Source organism: Schistocerca serialis, chromosome 6 (genome assembly GCF_023864345.2).
Source record: "Schistocerca serialis cubense isolate TAMUIC-IGC-003099 chromosome 6, iqSchSeri2.2, whole genome shotgun sequence".
NCBI classification, from domain to species: domain Eukaryota; kingdom Metazoa; phylum Arthropoda; class Insecta; order Orthoptera; family Acrididae; genus Schistocerca; species Schistocerca serialis.
In genome coordinates this window covers 388,693,277-388,715,208 of record NC_064643.1, presented here as the reverse complement: position 1 = coordinate 388,715,208, position 21,932 = coordinate 388,693,277, and the positions used below count along the sequence as shown (strand labels likewise).

The window sequence follows — 21,932 nt, the reverse complement described above, 5'->3', positions numbered from 1 at the left end:
TGCGATATGTGGGAAGCCTGTCATCAAAAACAGCATGGATCCTAAGCAAGCACAAAGTAAAAGTGATTTTTTGTCCTCTACTTAAAACAGCAGCACTCTTGGGTTCTGTTAAAGATGATATCACGCTTTGGAAAGCTGATGATCATAACACCCCCTGCGAATGTGGCCTCTCATACATTGGACACATGAGTCATATCCATATTTTAAGGACAATAAGATGCACTTTTTCCTTCCAAAAATTGCCTCCAAAATTGTGGTGCTTCTTATATTTGAAATTAATATAAAAATGTCTAGTGTTTGATTTTAAGTTTCCACCAGTCTTAAAAATAGCCGTATATTTGATACTGTGGGAAACCTATCTTTCTCTGGCAACATGGGAGCAGCAGTGCAAAACTAGAAGATGGCATATTGAAATGAATTCAAGGCCACCATCAAAATGGCACTGGAATTAATACAAAAATGATTAAAATACACGCTCATAAGCTAGGGCTACAGTGGAACTTAACAGACGTTAAGGGTGGAGTTGGCTGGTGCTAAAGGTTTATCAAGCATCATCGACTTAGCATGTGAACCAAAAAAATCTCAGAAAATGCCAAAGAGAATGGAGAGAAAATACTATCTTTCCATCAATTCATTATTCAACATTAAAAGAAAATAAATGCGGAACTAAGCAAAATAGCAAATATGGACAAAACTCCTCTGACATTTGATGTGCCAAGGAATAGAACTGTTGCCATGAAAGGTGCTAAAACTGCAACTATAAAAACATGTGGACAAGAAAAAATGCACTACACTGTTCTCCTTTATTGTTGTTCTGGCAGTACTGAACATAATCCAATAATCATTTTGAAACGCAAAATAATGCCAAAACCTTCTGAAATACTGCCAGCTGTCACTGTTCAAGTACATGACAATGATTGGATGGACAAGGCTGGTATGAAATTACAGGTTAACAGAGTAAGGGAGAGAAGGAAAGGCACTTTATTGAAGAAGAGTTCTCTTCTTGTGCTGATCTGTTTAGAAGTCATTTGAAAAATTATGAGAAAGAGAAATTGAGATAGGGAAATACAGAGTTTGCTGATATTTCGGGAGGACTTACTTCACAATTACAACCTCGATATCTCGATCAATAAACCATTTAAAGTGTATATAAGGGAGGAACGGAAGAAATGGATGATGGATGAAATCTGACACGAATTCAGGGTGAAGGGAGTTTTAAAATGACCTACAATCATACAGGAGGGGCAGGGGATAAAACAGCCTTAGTCTAGAGTGAAGACCGTCTTATATATGGAGAGGACAATGACGATGGAAGAGGAAGAGGAAGAAGAAGAAGAAGAAGAAGAAGAAGAAGAAAATTTAGATGACTATTTTCTGGAATTTTAAAGGTTAGTACGGTTTCACAAGCTAAGAATTTTTTTTTTAGTTTGGCCTTGCAACCTAATAATAAAATGGTAAAAATGTTATTTAAAAAAAGTGCTTAAAAATTACGGTGTGTCGTATAGTCATTAATGTGTCACAGTCCATAAAATATGGTAGTCCATGAAAGAATGGAACACCACAGGTATACCCGCATCTTACAGCCAAATAAATCAGCTGTGGCAGAACACTGTATTGATACTGCTCAGTCAATGATGTGGGAAAACGTCCAAATTTTAGGATCTACATCATTTTTCAGGCTCTCGGTGGTGAAAAAGGCAATTGAAATTTGCCTGGTGGCAATTTAATTAATAGAGATAGTGGCTTCAGCTTAGCTAAGTTACAGAATCTGATGCTTTTTGTAATAAACTTGCAAAATGGCATTCGCCATGTTACAGCCTCTCCATTTCATCCTCAGTCAAACAGGGAGGCAGAGCAGCTGGTCCATACTTTAAAAACTCAAATGAAAAACCACATCACACAATCCTTTCCCAAGGAAGCCCTCAATAGGTTCTTTAGCTCTTATACGGTCACTCCTGCTGGTGACCGTAGCCCAGAAGAGTTGCTTCACAGTCGCCAGACACATATGCTACTTCCTGCTCCAGCCAATACCCAACTACCCACTGGTGTTTGCCTCTCAGTGGTTCCATGTTGGCTCAGCTGTCTGGGACTGTAGCTTTGGTTGGTGCCTTAGGTGGATACCAGTGGCCGTTCATCACTGCTGGAACTGCTGTCTCTGCATCGTGTGCATCTTCATCACTTGGTGTCTCGAAAATACGACCAGCACCACCAAGGTGTGACCAGCAACGCACCAGAGACCTCGCTGATCTCTGCAGCTGCCTCCACTGTACGTGCTGGTCCATCTCCCCTCCAATTCCTGTGCCATCTTTGTTCTGGGCATTGCCGACAGCAGGTGGAGTAGTTAGTACCAGGCCATCTCCATCTCCTCAGCTCCTGCCACCTGGCCACCACCTGGATCTACTCTTCTGGCACTGTTGCCGAGAGCCTGTCTGAAGGTGGACATGGATATGGCATTTCCGTCACCAGTGCTCCCTTATAGTCTTTCATGTGTTAGTGGAAACCGTGCCTGTTCTTGCCCATGCCGTTTCAGACCATGTTCTCCTGTGATGGCACAACACCTGCTCCAACAGTGGTCCCTTTCCACAGAAGATTTGGACATCTCCACAGTGAACACTTTTTCCCATGGGAGAAAGAGTATCGTAACCCTATAAAGTGTGTGCACATAATTAAATAGCATACACCTCCATGGCCAGCCTCAAGAGGCCATCTCACATCAGCACAGATCTACATTTACATCTACAACTACATTTATAATCCGCAAGCCACCCAACGGTGTGTGGCGGAGGGCACTTTACGTGCCACTGTGATTACCTCCCTTTCCTGTTCCAGTCGCGTATGGTTCGCGGGAAGAACGACTGTCTGAAAGCCTCCGTGCGCGCTCTAATCTCTCTAATTTTACATTCGTGATCTCCTCGGGAGGTATAAGTAGGGGGAAGCAATATATTCGATACCTCATCCAGAATCGCACCCTCTCGAAACCTGGCGAGCAAGCTACACCGCAATCCAGAGCGCCTCTCTTGCAGAGTCTGCCACTTGAGTTTATTAAACATCTCCGTAACGCTATCACGGTTACCAAATAACCCTGTGACGAAACGCGCCGCTCTTCTTTGGATCTTCTCTATCTCCTCCGTCAAACCGATCTGGTACGGATCCCACACTGATGAGCAATACTCAAGTATAGGTCGAACAAGTGTTTTGTAAACCACCTCCTTTGTTGATGGACTACATTTTCTAAGCACTCTCCCAATGAATCTCAACCTGGTACCCGACTTACCAACAATTAATTTTATATGATCATTCCACTTCAAATCGTTCCGCACGCATACTCCCAGATATTTTACAGAAGTAACTGCTACCAGCGTTTGTTCCGCTATCATATAATCATACAATAAAGGATCCTTCTTTCTATGTATTCGCAACACATTACATTTGTCTATGTTAAGGGACAGTTGCCACTCCCTGCACCAAGTGCCTATCCGCTGCAGATCTTCCTGCATTTCGCTACAATTTTCTAATGCTGCAACTTCTCTGTATACTACAGCATCATCCGCGAAAAGCCGCATGGAACTTCCGACACTATCTACTATATATTGTGAAAAGCAATGGTCCCATAACACTCCCCTGTGGCACGCCAGAGGTTACTTTAACGTCTGTAAACGTCTCTCCATTGATAACAACATGCTGTGTTCTGTTTGCTAAAAACTCTTCAATCCAGCCACACAGCTGGTCTGATATTCCGTAGGCTCTTACTTTGTTTATCAGGCGACAGTGCAGAACTGTATCGAACGCCTTTCGGAAGTCAAGAAAAATAGCATCTACCTGGGAGCCTGTATCTAATATTTTCTGGGTCTCATGAACAAATAAAGCGAGTTGGGTCTCACACGATCGCTGTTTCCGGAATCCATGTTGATTCCCACATAGTAGATTCTGGGTTTCCAAAATCGACATGATACTCGAGCAAAAAACATGTTCTAAAATTCTACAACAGATCGACGTCAGAGATATAGGTCTATAGTTTTGCGCATCTGCTCGACGACACTTCTTGAAGACTGGGACTACCTGTGCTCTTTTCCAATCATTTGGAACCTTCTGTTCCTCTAGAGATTTGCGGTACACGGCTATTAGAAGGGGGGCAAGTTCTTTCGCGTACTCTGTGTAGAATTGAATTGGTATCCCGTCAGGTCCAGTGGACTTTCCTCTGTTGAGTGATTCCAGTTGCTTTTCTATTCCTTGGACACTTATTTCGATATCAGCCATTTTTTCGTTTGTGCGAGGATTTAGAGAAGGAACTGCAGTGCGGTCTTCCTCTGTGAAACAGCTTTGGAAAAAGGTGTTTAGTATTTCAGCTTTACGCGTGTCATCCTCTGTTTCAATGCCATCATCATCCCGAAGTGTCTGGATATGCTGTTTCGAGCCACTTACTGATTTAACGTAAGACCAGAACTTCCTAGGATTTTCTGTCAAGTCGGTACATAGAATTTTACTTTTGAATTCACTGAACGCTTCACGCATACCCCTCATTATGCTAACTTTGACATCGTTTAGCTTCTGTTTGTCTGAGAGGTTTTGGCTGCGTTTAAACTTGGAGTGAAGCTCTCTTTGCTTTCGCAGTAGTTTCCTAACTTTGTTGTTGTACCACGGTGGGTTTTTCCCGTCCCTCACAGTTTTACTCGGCACATACCTGTCTAAAACGCATTTTACGATTGCCTTGAACTTTTTCCATAAACACTCAACATTGTCAGTGTCGGAACAGAAATTTTCGTTTTGATCTGTTAGGTAGTCTGAAATCTGCCTTCTATTACTCTTGCTAAACAGATAAACCTTCCTCCCTTTTTTTATATTCCTATTAACTTCCATATTCAGGGATGCTGCAACGGCCTTATGATCACTGATTCCCTGTTCTGCACTTAAAGAGTCGAAAAGTTCGGGTCTGTTTGTTATCAGTAGGTCCAAGATGTTATCTCCAAGAGTCGGTTCTCTGTTTAATTGCTCGAGGTAATTTTCGGATAGTGCACTCAGTATAATGTCACTCGATGCTCTGTCCCTACCACCCGTCCTAAACATCTGAGTGTCCCAGTCTATATCTGGTAAATTGAAATCTCCACCTAAGACTATAACACGCTGAGAAAATTTATGTGAAATGTATTCCAAATTTTCTCTCAGTTGTTCTGCCACTAATGCTGCTGAGTCGGGAGGACGGTAAAAGGAGCCAATTATTAACCTAGCATGGTTGTTGAGTGTAACCTCCACCCATAATAATTCACAGGAACTATCCACTTCTACTTCACTACAGGATAAACTACTACTAACAGCGACGAACACTCCACCACCGGTTGCATGCAATCTATCCTTTCTAAACACCGTCTGTACCTTTGTAAAAATTTCGGCAGAATTTATCTCTGGCTTAAGCCAGCTTTCTGTACCTATAACGATTTCAGCTTCGGTGCTTTCTATCAGCGCTTGAAGTTCTTGTACTTTACCGCCCCGCACCCGTTGAGGCTGTTGCCCTTTCTGTACTTGCCCAAGGCCATCTAACCTAAAAAACCGCCCAACCCATGCCACACAACCCCTGCTATCCGTGTAGCCGCTTGTTGCGTGTAGTGGACTCCTGACCTATCCAGCGGAACCCGAAACCCCACCACCCTATGGCGCAAGACGAGGAATCTGCAGCCCACACGGTCGCAGAACCGTCTCAGCCTCTGATTCAGACCCTCCACTCGGCTCTGTACCAAAGGTCCGCAGTCAGTCCTGTCAATGATGCTGCAGATGGTGAGCTCTGCTTTCATCCCGCTAGCGAGACTGGCAGTCTTCACCAAATCAGATAGCCGCCAGAAGCCAGAGAGGATTTCCTCCGATCCGTAGTGACACACATCATTGGTGCCGACATGAGCGACCACCTGCAGATGGGTGCACCCTGTACTCTTCATGGCATCCGGAAGGACCCTTTCCACATCTGGAATGACTCCCCCAGGTATGCACACGGAGTGCACATTGGTTTTCTTCCCCTCTCTTGCTGCCATTTCCCTAAGGGGCCCCATTACGCGCCTGACGTTGGAGCTCCCAACTACCAGTAAGCCCACCCTCTGCGACCGGCCGGATCTTGCAGACTGAGGGGCAACCTCTGGAACAGGACAAGCAGCCATGTCAGGCCGAAGATCAGTATCAGCCTGAGACAGAGCCTGAAACCGGTTCGTCAGACAAACTGGAGAGGCCTTCCGTTCAGCCCTCCGGAATGTCTTTCGCCCCCTGCCACACCTTGAGACGACCTCCCACTCTACCACAGGTGAGGGATCAGCCTCAATGCGGGCAGTATCCCGGGCAACCACAGTCGTTGTCCGATCGGGGGATGCGTGGGACGAGCTGGCCGTCCCCGACAAACCCCCATCCGGACCCCCACAGTGATGCCCATTGGCAACAGCCTCAAGCTGTGTGACCGAAGCCAACACTGCCTGAAGCTGGGAGCGAAGGGATGCCAACTCAGCCTGCATCCGAACACAGCAGTTGCAGACCCTATCCATGCTAAAAACTGTTTTGCAAAGAACGTCTGAACTAATCTACAGAGAGCGCAAACAAATGGACAAAATTTAAACGGTTTTTAAAATACAAGATTGCCTAGTAAATGCAGTAATGCTGCTACTTGCGCACTGCTGACACTGCTCGGCGGCAGAAGGAGACTACGCGAATTTACACTATTCAGGTACTAAAACGCGATGCTACACTCTCAAATACTATAATACGCCTGAAATTTATGAATTAAACAATGCAAGTACAAAAAACACACAAAGAAATTAAGAATTAAACTATGTAACAAATGAGTGAGGTAGGAGTATACGACTTGCTGCTGCAGCTGCTTATCCAACGGCGGCAGGGAGCACACTGACTGTGACCAACCGACACTGGCCGTTCAAAACAAAAACAGAAGACAAACGACTACGTGAATTTACACTATTCAGGTACTAAAACGCGATGCTACAACTCTCAAATACTATAATACGCCCGAAATTTATGAATTAAACAATGCAAGTACCAAAAACACGCAAAGAAATTAAGGATTAAACTATGTAACAAATGAGTGAGCTAGGAGTATACGACTTGCTGCTGCAGCTGCTTATCCAACGGCGGCAGGGAGCACACTGGCACAGCAAGTGTTGCAACATGTGCAAACAGCTATATATATGCCAGTGCACCGGGCCTTCAGCAATCTACTGTTTTTGAGACTACAGAACATTTACTGTTAGACTGTGCATTAATGAATCTTCTGATTTCATATGTTGTACTTCTACACACACATTTAAGTGGTTTATCTAATAGTTTACTATCTTTAACATCAGTCAGTACCATAACAATATGCACTCTTGTATTAATTCAAATGTGAGGACACCTTATCATGTAAAAGCTATTGAGCTGCTCAGCAATTAGCTGTCACTATGCTTACTAATCAGCTTTAGTTGAATTTTGTTCCATTATTTGTTAAACTGGAAATAATGAACTTTAAATCAAGATGCATTTGTATCTGCCATTTATTTTAGTACTGGTAGTGATGCGAAATTATGGACTTTACAATAACTAAAAGGCTGCCTAGTTCAAATAAGCACCACTAGGTGCCCAAATGGTGTGTCTATAATTGTGGTTTTAATATAATCCTCTTTTAACTGCTGTTGTTAAGTTCTATAGAAACCAATGGATGCATGATTCTTCTAGATACATTTATACACAACATTCTTCTTTGATAAAATATGAATAGCAATTACGTACATATCAATAGCCACCTACACGAAGTAGTTCATACTAGTACCACTTTGATTAGAAAGAATTTTTACAGGTTTAATACCGCTCACCTTCGTTGTCAATTTTATTGTATAGCAACAAAATATATTTCCTTCAAATGGCTATTATTGTAATAATACAAATAATCAACTACATACATACATACATACATGACACATGTATAGAGGGCACCATGGTCGTGTATGATGTACACTGAGGCCACCTGCGAGATAACTGTAAACAGCAGCCTCAGTGCAGTTTGAACTCTTGTGTGTATAGTCCCAGAGGAAATATGCCAAATAACAGGATGTAACTTGTTAACTTTATCTGCTGGTATGTACCATCAACTTATAAGTGAAATCTGCATAATTGCACTTTGGTCCCAACATGTACATGATTGTATCCACATGGGTTGCTGTATAACCTCTAGCATTGAAGATGGTCACTCAGTGATCAAAATTTAGATGGGTTACAAATAAACACAAACTGCGACTGTTTGGTGTTCCTTCTTACACCAAACAAAATAAGTAGAGCCACTGAGCACTTCCAGGTTCCAGATGAAGAGAAATTTAAAAAAGGGGGGGGGGGGGGGGCGAAACTTGTTCATGAATGTATCCTACTGGTGTACCTTTCTTTAAACTGCATGCATCTTATTATTAAACAAAATAAATTTTAAATAAAACAACAATCTTATGGGAAAGAAAGGTAGAGAGATTCATTTTACCACTATTCCAGAAAGAATGGAATATATAGCTCACACCATAGCAAGGAGATGAAGACAATGATAGTCATGTTGTTTTAGCAGTAGCTATCTATAAATTTGATTTTGGTTTTATTTTTACTAATCCCCTTAATCCTGTTGCGTGCTGCTAGACATGGATATGGGACAAGTCACAATTACAATTTGTATAAATATAATAAACTTGTAATAAGAAAAACAACAGTTCCATACACAGAATCAAACAAATCAGCTACAGCTTATGGTATTTAAGAAAATATTTCATGATCATCTGCATCAAGGATTGGGCCTTTAGCTCTGTTCTTTCTCTTTCAAAACTGGTCAAGCCATCTCTTCATTGGTTTTCCTGAAGATCTTTTGCCTCTCGGTTTACACTGTTTTACGGCTTTGGTGATTCTTCCATCTGGCATACAGTCTTTGTGTTCTTCCCATCTTAAACGACAATGCTTTATTATGTCAATTACATTTTACTTATTCAGATCAGCTCAGGTGTCATCATTTCTCTTTTATCAAAGTATACCCAGCCACATATCTAAGGAAAACTATTCCATAAGCTTCTATTCTCTTTTCATCTCTCCTCTTATGAGCCCAGTTTTCGCTTCTATAGAACAGTGCTGGTATAGCTATATAGCTATTACTTTACAGAAGTAGAGTATTTCTGTGGACTTCTTTTTCTGATGTTCTGGGTAAAATTCCATAGAAACAATTAGAGAGGACTAACTTATTTTGTATTTCAATGTTTGCCCTGTACGTAATAATGCATCATGAACATTTAAATGTATTAACTTGCTCTATGAGCTGCTTGTCAATTTCAGTCTTAGCTCGATTGGGCTGGTGTCCAAAAAATGTTATTGATTTTGTCTTTGTGATGGAGATATTCTCTGGATATTTTGCTTAATTTAAACACAGCTTCTTGTAAGTCATTTTCATTCTAACAATTACTTTCTTGTCAGCAAAAATTAGTGTACTAACATCCACATCATTAATTTTAAAAAAGAAAATATTTCACTTGGTTATTTTAGACTCATAAGATACCTGTAAAATGAACTATATCAGCTATAAACTTGCGGTATGTATGATATTTAATTCACTTATTTTAAACTGGCATTTTTCAATTAATCTACTGTATAGAAGCAGTTCTCCTGAAGTAACGTTTTTATTTTTACTCTGAATCCTCGTCTATTCAACTTCACTCTTTCAGGTAGATTGTTGTACAGAAGAATTCACATGTTCCTCACAATGCTGCTAACTTTAAATACACCCCAGGAATTATGTGTTTGATGATGGTGAGTGTCTTATTTTTAGTAAAACATACTGTTTTGTTAATATTAATACAAGGCACCGGTAGGATATAGCACTCCAGAAATAGATGTTCAGTGTTGGAGGAGAAAGGCACTTTTCTCATAATCACTATTCTTCTGCATAATACATATCTCTCTGTGAGACACACCACGAAATACAATGCAGTGTGTGAGTACTGAGTGTACTTGTGCAAAGTATGTTCATTTTAGTGTTCTAGTGTCACAGACTTTACTAAGGACATTAGATGAATCGTACAACCTGCCCAGTCTATTTACTAAGCTTTTTTAAATGTATGTCCCACCGCAGAGTGTGATCTATCCACATTCCGAGGAATTTGTTGGTTAACTCTTGGTTTATGGGCACATTTCAAAGATTACATTATCTACCTTTGATAAAACTATATGTGATTGGCAAAATTTTATGTATACAGTTTCGTCTATATTGAGTTAACAGCTTGGAGCTTATATCACAAATCATGTTACAGAGTTCGTTAGCACATTGGTTTGGATATAGTACACTGGTGTCACCAGCAAATATTACTGGTAGACCTTTCTCAATTTCTGAGGCAATTGTTGATAAGTATAATAAACAGAAATGGACGAGGGGTGGAACCTTGAGGAATTGCTTTGTGTTACAACTTGCTCCTTTAATCGTATGCTTCCAAAATTTTTTGAGGCGATTACAAATGTTTGTATTCTGTTTCAATGATAGTATGATCTAAATCAATCATTGCACTTTCCCCTAATTCCATATTATTACAGCTTTTTCATGAGTAATTCATGGTTGGTGAGACTGAAGCACTTTGTGAAATCAAGGAATAATTCTGCTGTATACTTTCTGCAGTGAGAGTATTATAAATTTCATTTAGAAATGAATATAGGGCCCCTATTTATAGAGCTCCCTTTTTGAAAGTCAAACTGATGAGGACCCAATAAACAGTTCCTTCCTAGGAACTTAATGTTACTGTCATATACTGCTTTCTCCAGAATTTCATAGGATCAAGATGGATCTGTACTTATTAACATCGCTCTTTTCACTTTTTTTAAGGAGAGGCATCACTTTCACTACTTTGAAAATTTTAAGGAATTGGCCCAACAGCAATTAGCAGTTTATTATATCTGACAAGGGATGAGACAGTAATCAGATATCCCATCAAAAACATATTGGTGTGAGTTTGCTTCCTGCATTACAATACTGCAGCTTCAACAAAGCCAAGACTACTAAAGAAACTGTATTTAGTGTTTTCCACGAGATCTCATAAATAAAAAGGACATTCTTGTTATATACATTAAGAAAAATGGAAGGATGGATGGAATTTCAGCAGAGCTGTTGTGCATATCGGAGCATCACCTGGAGATAATTTAAGACTGTACAGAGTCATCTTCATAGGTGCAGTACTACTGTAGAACCATGAAGAAAAAGGGAGTAGCTACATGCAAAAAGAAGGAGTTAAGTCCCCAGCCCTCATGATTAATGAATGCTGTGCCACAACGGTGTTATCAGGAAACACAAACTTTTAGTACTGACAGTTTACAAACCACTGGCAGGAGGCATCTTAACCTTCAGAAAACAGCTAGGAACAATGCTAGTAAAATTATGCAGACGTAAGTGGAGAACCACTGTGTGTGTGTGTGTGTGTGTGTGTGTGTGTGCGTGTGTGTGTGTGTGTGTGTGGAGGCTTTAATGTCAATTTTCTGCCAGAATCTTACTGACTGAGGAGATCTAGAGCTGTTGATGTCAACCTTTGGTTTTTTTCCACACTACAATTCCCAATGATGATTGAATGACAAAGTGTACCATTTGAATAATTCACATGAAAGCATTGTAACTAACAAAAAAGACAATTTTACACATTAACAAAAGAAAATGCTTTGTGATTATCTATTTGGTCTTTCCTAAGGCAAGCAGTGTTTATGAGGTAAAATGGCATTCTGCATATTTTTTTAACAGTTATTACACAATTACCCTTTGAAAAATAGCACTATTTTAATTTTCATGGACAAACAATGTTGTACCTGCACAGTTACAGTGTTATAGCTGTGCAGTTACAACACTGTACTGCTGAAACAAACTGTTTTTTTTTCTTCTGTGTTGCTTATTACAGATATACAATGGTGCGCAAAACTTATGGCCAACAGTAAGTTTTACATGATGTGTCACTGCCAGGTAATATAGCTCAATGAAACTTGAACCATACATGGAAAGAACTTCTAGAGAAGGCAGCTGAAAGAAATGCATAATGAAACTAACAGAAATGACACTTTTATTCATGGATAGATAAAGTTTCACAAAGCATTGAGCAGCAAGTGTATCATGTTGAAAGATTTGGATGTCAGTATGACCACGCAACATTGTGACTCCCCACACCATAACAGTTGGCCTGCCGAAACAACCAGGTTCGACAATGTTCTTGGGTGAATTACATGTTCCCACTACTCACCATGTAAGGCTAAGTCCAGCATTGTCAAACATGATCATTTTTGTAGTCCACTGACCTCCAAATCTTTGAACATGATGCACTCATCAGTCAACATTATTGTGACATTGTACTCTTTACCTGTTTATCTTTTCAGGTGAGCATTTTTATGGATGACAATGCACAACAGCACTAAACAGTGCAAATGGAAGAGCTTTCAGAATGAGTAGATATTCGGTGAATGGACTATCCTGCCTGTTATCCCAACTCAATTCCTATCAAGCATTTGTGGGATGCGTTTGGAAGACGTATTCCTGGATGCCCACTTACACCAACGACTATCCAGCAGCAATCAATCGCACTGGTGAAGAAATGGAACAACCTACCACAAAAATTCCCTACCAACCCTGTGGCCTACATGGGAGCACATTGCAGAGCACTAACTACCATCTGTGGTGATCACACACCTCATTAAGAACCAAGTTCTGCCTTTTGTGTTGTCCAGGGGACCAGCATAAATCACAGGGCTTAAGTGTAATTATTGTTTTTAAATAAAAGTATTTCATTCAATTACTTTCTGTATTATACTTCAGCAGTTATTTCTATATATAGTCCAAATTTCAGTGAGCTACATTACTTTACAGTGACACATCATGTGAGAGTTACTTTCTTCCTTATGTTCTGTTCACCAGTGCAGTAAGCTTATTTGAGAAAATACAGATACAAACACTTAATTTTTGCTGCAATACAAATCTGCACAAGCAGCAGCAGAAGAAAATGAAAAACTTAAAACTATTCCTGTTGCAGATACACTAAACATGTACATTCAGCATTACATATTCAGTCCTCAAACAACAGGTTCTGGCAGACAGATGCACAAATCCAGTCGTCACTTGGTAGTTAATAACAGAAACTTTGCTTTTAAGCTGGAATATACTGACATAAGTCAATTATTTCTTTCTTCTTGTCACTGGTAAAAGTTTACCATACAAGATAGGAAAAACTGAAATGTTAGTTGGTGGTAGATCTCTTTCTCAGTACAGCTCAAATTCTTTGAAATGCTTTGACAACCCCATGGTTGGAGGATGCTGTAACATTTTCTTCCCGTTAGTGTATCTGGATCACCAGATAAAATTCGTGGCTGCACATACTCAGTTATTTTAAATGAGTTTCTATACAACTTGTGGTCCAGTGCAGTTAGGTCCCTGAAATACTCTGGTTCCATCTTGCAGACAAGGAATCCATTATCCTGGTCATTGGCAATGACTGAAACCCAATCATCTGGGTGATAAACATGAAAGAATATTTTATTCCCCTCTTTAAGTCCAAAATTCCTAACAGTGGGTGGGGAACACTGCCCTGTAATGAGGAAATTCTGGTCCACAGCAGTGAAATATTTACAAATTACCATATTTTGGAAACGGGAAATCATTCACCACCTGTTCTGTCCAATGGAACAAACAGACCACATTATGAGATGTGTTCAATAAATAATGCAAGAATTATTTCTTCATGGCCAATTTTGGTTTCAAAATTTGTAATTCTGTTTGCAATACTCTCAAATATTCTCATGTCATTTCATATGCTCCCAGTAATTCCCGATAGATTGCAGCACTATAAGCAGTTTCAAAAATGTGTCCTCCCTACCAAAAAGCCCTCAAATCTAGTCATAAATTTCACTTGATATCCCTTATGATCATACTTTTGACAGTAAACATAGGTGTAGTACAGGGTCAAATACTTCTTGGTAATCAAGAAATACTGCATCTACCTGACTTCCTTGATTCAAAGCTTTCAGTATGTCATGTGAGAGAAGTGTGAGTTGGGTTTCACATGATCGATGTTTCCGAAATCAATGCTGACTGGCATTGAGGAGGTCATTCTGTTCAAGATACCTCATTATGTTTAGCTTAGAATATGTTCTAAGATTCCACAGCACAACGATGTCAAGGATATTGGATGGTAGTATTGTGGATCACTTCTATTACCCTTCTTGTAGAAAGATGTGACCTATGCTTTTTTCCAAGAACTGGACATGGTCTAAGATAGATCATAGTTAGAAGCGGGGTTAATTCAGCCTCAAATTCATTACAGAATCTGATAGAGATTCCATCAGGCCTTTGAGCTCTCTTCATTTTTAATGATTTCAGCTGTTTCTCAATCCCACTGAAACTAATATTTATTTCATTCATATTTTCAGAGGTACAAGGATTAAATTGGGGCAATTCTCCAGCATTTTCCTTTGTAAATGAATATTTGATAATGGAGTTAAGCTTTTCAGCTTTTGCTTTGCTACCCTCGATTTCAGTTCCTGTCTCATTTGCTAGGACTGGACACTAACTTTGGTGCCACTAACATCTTTTACGTATCTAGAATTTCTTTAGATTTTGTGAAAGGTCATTTGACAATATTCTGCTATGGTAGTCACTGAAGGCTTCACACAGTGCTTTCTTGACAGACAAACACATTTCATTCAATATCTCTCTATCTATAGCCCTACATTTTGTATTATATCTGTTGTGCAGTAATCTCTGTTTCTTTAGTGACTGTATACAATGGACAGTCCCTCCCTTTATGAACTGTTCTACTGGATACATTTCTATCCAGTACATGGTCAACTATTCTTTTAAAATTGAGTCGTAGTGGCTCTACACCCTCCGGCACTGTGCTGAAAGTTTCAAGTTCCTCATTGAGGTACGATACTATTGATTTTTATCTACTTTACTGAACATATATATCTTTCTTATTGTTTTAGTTGTCCTTTGTACTTTGGTAATCACTATTGGCACAACTGTGTCATGTTCACTGATACTAGTTTCAATGTGGACATCCTCACAAATCCAATATATTTTCATAACAAGTGGAGTTCCTAACTACTTGTTCTACTTTGTTTGCAGAGAAGGCATTTAGTAATGTTTCACAGGATGTCAAACCCATTAAAGGATGGACTCTGTGGGAAGTGTGGCATCAATGATGGGAAAGTTATTGATGTAGCAAGAACTTGCTTGAGATGCAGATCAGTTGAGCGGTATTATGATGGCATGCAGTCTACATATTAAGGTGGCATAAAGACATGGAACTGGATGGAGATTATGTTCATAGCTAACACTTGAGGAACAATATGGTGTATTTAAATCTTGAATGAAACCATTCCACTTTGAGAAAAAAAATACGTTGCATTACTCATTGAATGACCCTCATATCAGGTTCCAAAAATCACCGTCACTAAGTAGATAGAAATGTGTAAGAACATACTTTGGAATACGTAAAGATATCTCTGTTGTACTTCACCTGGCCACTGAATGCTACCTGCACTGACCAATCTGGAGTCCTGTTTGGCTTCTGTTATCACAGTCCACAATTCAGAAACTACACAGAATGATAATTAACCCATGAGAAAAAAACAGCATGTCACATACCCATCATATGCTATGCAAATTTCCTCCAATGTTTATGAACAAACTGTATTGCAAAAAAATTTGATTCTCCCACTCTCAAAGCCTGACCTGTCAGGTTCATCTTGAATTGCCTATCAGTTCATTAATAGTCACAGTTATTGCAATATTTTGATATTAAGTAACATAATGCAAAAACTTCACTTACGAATTTAGCATTGTAAAATAGCAGTCACTATGTTCGGTTGTTAAAAATTGGGTCACACTCTGCTGCATACAAAATGTAGGTGACATATGAAAAGATACAGAGAGAATGAAATATTAAAACAGCCAATGTATCTCAAAAAAGTTTGAGATTGAGAGAGAGTAGGGATTTTGAAGTTTTAGTCTGGGAGGTCTTCATGAATACTTTCAGTGTAGATAAAATTCACCGAGAAAGCCTGCATTCTCATATACTGTCAGTGTCGATCATAAGAATGTTGTTTTGAAACAAGACAAGTTAACATAAAACACGATATAGATTTTGTATATCAATATTTTATTTATGTAACGTGTGCTAGGTTATGATTCTGCTTGTCTTTTACAATTTCTGTTTGGGGTATCCATTGGGTTTTGTGCACAACTGAGGGTGTAGCAACTGATTGTCTGATCAGCACAGGTGTAGCAGACAGACCTCAACATCGCATATGGCTCCAAAGGATATTTAGAGCAGAAGCCTTCCTTGGATCAACATTAACAACGATGTATAAAAAGAATATCAATTGGATAATAAAGATAGTCAGTCATTTGACACGCATTACTTTGGAAAGGTTTATTGTATCAATGCATGTTAATAAACCAAACCTGTCCCTTTCAAATCTAGACTTTCTCAACTATGCTTAAACAATATATGGGGTAATCCCAAAAGTAAGGTCTCCTTTTTTTTTTTAAGTACATAGACCTGTTTATTTCTACAATGGTTTAAATCAGTTTACAGCTTGAACATTTAGCTATTTTTCCACATAATCACCATTTCTGTCGATGCATTGTGTGGCAGTTTTTGTAAGCCCATGTCATACCAGCTCGCCGCCATGCTGTTCAGAAAGTTATGAACCTCTTCTTTCACCTTGTCGTCGGAGCTGAATCGCTTTCCAGCCAAATGTTCTTTTAACCTAGGGAACAGGTGATAGTCACTGGGTGCCAAGTCAGGACAATAGGGTGGGTGGGTGATTATGTTCCACTGAAACTGTTGCAGGAGAGCAACCGTTTGCCGAGCGATGTGTGGGCGAGTGTTATCATGGAGAATGAGTACGCCCTTGCTCAACATTCCTCTTCTCCGGTTCTGAATTGCCCATTTGAGTTTTTTCAGAGTCTCACAGTACCTGTCAGCGTTAATTGTGGTCCCAGCGATTCAGTTCCGACGACGAGGTGAAAGAAGAGGTTCATTACTTTCTGAACAGCATGGCGGCGAGCTAGTATGACATGGGCATACAAAAACTGCCACAGCGTCTACAAAAATGCATTGACAGAAATGGTGATTATGTCGAAAAATAGCTAAATGTTCAAGCTGTGAACTGATGTAAACCATTGTAAAAATAAACAGGTCTATGTACTTATAAAAAAATAGGATACCTTAATTTTGGAATTACCCTCATATGTATAGTGGTGTTCTGAAGAATGAGGAGGATTTGAGTCCTGCAGAGCCAGCAGTTAACTCAATTTATCCTGTGGAACCCTTGCAATAGAAAAATGAGATTCTGACAAATGACAGCATGCAAAGAGGACAGTATTTTGCCGTATGGTTAATATGTTGAACTTCCTTATCTACTACGATATACAAATAACAACAGATGTTTTTTTTAATAATGTAATTTTTTAAATACAAGTAATAGCATATGAGACAAGAATTGCTGGGAAGTTTGCAACAGCAAAAATGAAGAAATTACACTTATTTTTATATCCAGCAGGTGCTTTTTCGTAAACTACTGACCTGTCTTGCCTTCAGCTGGTAGTTTAGTAATACACTGTTTCAGGTGTCTTAATCCACCATGGGTCACAACATACTTATTTTAGAAGCTCACTTTCAGGTCAGATGCGAAATGGGATTTCAAACCATGAATGTGCCGGATTGTATTGCTCTAATTGAACCCTTAGGCTCAAGTACTCATCGCAATGAAAGTGACATGCAAACACAGGTACATGTAGACAAATGTACGATGGAAACCAATAATCTTAATCAAGAGGTAAGTAAAGGAAAGCTTTTCCAAGTCCTTCTTAGTGCGTGAAGTTAATTGAGTTGATGCTCACTTACAAAGTATCTGCTGTAGGCTCGTTCATCCAAGGCTGATGTCATTCAGTGAACTCCAAACTCTGCCAGGCCTGGCATTTGAGGGCCTCTATAAAGGGTATTTGGAATTGTTTGCTTGTAGATAACACATGACTGCACCACTTTTCACTTTCAATTCTCAATCAGTGAGTGTGAAATCAGTGGTTTCCTGATTCAAGTGACCTCTTAATGGACTGACAAAAGAAGCTTGCAATGTTAAGTCTCTACTTTTGTTACAAGGCTAAAATATGCCGTCTACGATTATGTTTTTTCTTCTTTTTTTTCCCTGGCAACCCTTCATGATTCAGTCATTACATCTCTCTTACATATATACATACATACATACATACATACATACATACATATATGACTTTTTTCCTTTTTACATTAAACTGTATATACACAGATTCTACCATTTATACAATAAATACATCCCTTTGACTGAAATATCTTCATCTGCTATATGTGCATCCAGTGACAAAGCTCTGGCATTAGGAATAATTTCACTTTGGGGATGCACTTCTTGTGAGATTTTTCCATGAGCTAGGTCACCATTTATATGCAAATGGTTGTAACATTTCTCTTCTTTCCACATTCTACATTGCATACTGCATTTGAGATGTAAGCACCACTCCTCTGGTTATGAGGGTCATGGCTATCGGCAACAGAAACGGAAATGCGTGTTTTCCAATTGGATCTTGTTTCCATCGCTCTTTTATGTAATCCTAACTTATTTTCCATTTCATGCACATGCTACGCATCTGTCCTGTTTGCTACTGTTGCCAAGGTTAGGCTAATAAAGGCAAAGTGACCAGGGAGTCGGCTTGTCTCCGAGGGCCAATCACAGTGTCACCCTCAGCTATACCTTTAGAATTCCTATACATATATCCCTCTTTAATCAATTTTAAGGTAGAGTTTAACCTATATTTCCTCCTTTATATTTTAGATCAAAAAATCTGATTTTACCACAACCTCACATCCAAAGTTAAATTAACTGCTTTAATCTCTTTGCATGTACTCTTATGAACTTATTATTCATTAACTGGAGTACTACATTTGATCCACGAGTCCTTACAACATGAAAAGCTCCTCTTCATGGGCTTGATAACTTCTTTGACTGCCTTCTTCTCACTTTCATCATGTAATAATCCCTAGTCTCCTGCTTTGAATTCCTTGGGGCTTTGAGTGTGATCATAATATTCCCTATTCTTCTCCGTACATTCCTTATTAAAACTCTTGGCATGTGATGCATCTACAGCATCCTTTCCATTATTTCTTTTATGTAATTCTCGTAGTTGTATTGTACTTTGGCTGGATACTGCAGTTGGTTCCCGTGAATGCTGCACATTCTGGTTGCTGCATATTTGGTAATTTTATAGTTTACGGTCGCTGCACGACTTGGGAACCACATGGAGCCCACCATTCATAAGTGAGAAAGCTGTCTGATTCATATCTGATAAAAAAGAACATCATTAACAGCGAAATGTCATTTATAAATATCTGAGGTGGTTATGCAGCACATTCTTGAGGGAGAGGGAGAATTGAGATTTCTTTGATTTAGAAAAATCACTGAAGGTAAATCCTGCATGGTTTCTTTGAAAGAGCATGGATAAATTCCTTCCCCTCTCTGAGCTTGTGTTCCATCTCACACGAACTCATGATTGATCACTGATGGTATGTAAAACCCTAAAAGCCTCCTCTTCCTTTGATCCCCCCCTCCCCGCCACCATTTGTGAAGACTTTCAACCCTCTCCCTCTTTCTTTGGAAGCTAGAAGCATTAACAACAGTGGCGTGTTGCAGGGAGAGTCTTCCTTGTCTCAACAATCTTAATTTATCCAGACACAATATTCCATTGCAATATGGGGATCATTTCAGTGATAATGCTTTCTTTCGCCTTTTGGTTTATCCTGAGCTAAGAAGTGAATAGCAATTGAGAGTTATAATGAAAGTATTGTTGGTTTCATTACAGAAACATCAAACTCCATATGTTCTGTTGACAGAGTATAATCTTAAATATCAGAGCCAAGTCAATAGAGTCTGAAGGTTTCAGTCCAGTTTTCCTGGTCCTACATTGGTAGCTAAGCTGCCTGAGATCTAACTGTTTGTTTTCCTTACCTGACTGTGCAGAAAACATGGCAGTCTATCACTTATTGCTCCACTATGCACTATGACCACTATTGACTTTACTGCAAATGTTACGTTGCAGGAGCACTGGCACATACAGGTGTTTGTTCTAGCTTCCTAAGAATAGGTCTGTGTTAAGGTTGCTTTAGTATCTATGATCTTTTTAGTGTTACTGGTAAATTAAATTGCATGTACTGATAGTTTAATAACCTGTTATGCTTTTTTGACACCAGCATAAGAATTCAGTATTTAATCATGTTTCCTAGACTTTCTTTCCTTTGGTGGATGTTGAGCATTTGCGATTCCAGACTGCAAAACTCCCACTGCAGTTTACATGTATAACAGAGATGAAGAAAACAGTGTTCCAAATTCATATGTGGCTTTGCCTTGAGTTACTTGACATTTCAAATTTATGGTAATTTGTGTCTAATATTGGCATTTAAAATACCTCATTGGGTAGGGTGCACAGAATCACACTTCAAACTGAGTTAAACCAGTGTTAACATATTCTGTTATTATAGGTGTGTGAAGGTATAAATGGGGCTGTTCATTCATCTTTACCATTTACCATTACACTGAACTTCTTAGGACAGTAACACCTCCTCCTTCCTATTAATTTTCATAAGTCTTGGTTATCTACACCCATTAAGTCTGCATGAAAACATCCTCACAGAAATTCAGGATATTGTGGAATTATGTGTGTTCTGTATTCAACAAAATACAAGAAAAAAATTCTGGAACACTGTATAGGCTCAGTTTCAATTAACTAATTTTGTTACCACTGTCATTCTTGGAATGTTAGTTTGTGAGATAAGAACCATTGAAATATAACATGCAGCTAAGGGTGGCAGCAGAAATACTGGTGGACTAAGCGAGTCCCATATACTTCAGCAAGCCATTAAAACTGAGATGTGACAGAAGCCTAGAGATTCCCTCTAATGATTGGTTTGCCTTAACATCTGTGCCAATTCTCTGTAATATACAATGTTCCACCATGCTGCACATGGTGGTCATTGAAGCATGAACAATGCTTAAAGTTACAGAAAGCTGACAGGGTTCACTCAGCAGAACATTGGGTTCGTCTAGAAGGTACACAACCAAAACTGGAGTTGCTTGCCAATTCACGAGCCAAATGTGGTTTGTTAGATGTAATAAACATGACAACCATTAAAATCAACTGACGTCAACTAATAGTCCTCAACCCCCCAACCCCTGGCCTATTAGATTGGATTGGATCTTGCAGAATACAAAATTGGTACGAATGCAACTGTAATGTTTGCAAGCATGTTACACAAGTAGTTACTTGTGGGATTCATTAATCTGACTCGCCATCCTCCAATTATTCACAATCTGATTATGCTTATAGCAGATCTCACACTTTTCTCGTTTTTTATTCCCTCATCACTTTCTCTGTGCCTATGAGTCTTTTATCACTGTCATGAAAATTTAGTATTTTCACTGATTTTGCAAAATGGAAACGTTACTTAAGTCCAATGGATTTTTCCTCTATATAATTTTGTATTTTATACTTGATTTGCAAAGGTTATCTTGAGGCAATCAAGTAAATGTGTAAGTGTGACGTTACAAGTTCTCCATATGTAACTACTCTTACATTAATCAAACTGAATATCAAAAAAATTGTCATAAAGTCGAAACAGTTGATGTTTCAGAAGTTATTCCTACACAATGTGGAATAATTAATATACCACTTGAACAGTCTATTTCTTCTTCTTCTTCTTCTTCTTCTTGAAAAGAGGATAATTTATGACACATACAAAATTAGGCATTTTTTACTTCCATATAGTAGAAAGACTTTATCTTTCATTGTACTATTGAATTACACTTACCTTTTGAACTCGAACCCTACTACAGAGTGTGAGTGT

At 39.1% G+C, this 21,932-nt stretch overlaps 1 protein-coding gene across 4 annotated transcripts in view; it reads right to left on the bottom strand.

Moving 5' to 3' along the window:
• The window catches only part of LOC126483832 (cap-specific mRNA (nucleoside-2'-O-)-methyltransferase 2), a 296,880-nt gene that overhangs the window by 83,636 nt on the left and 191,312 nt on the right, over positions 1–21,932 (bottom strand). The window lies entirely within an intron of this gene.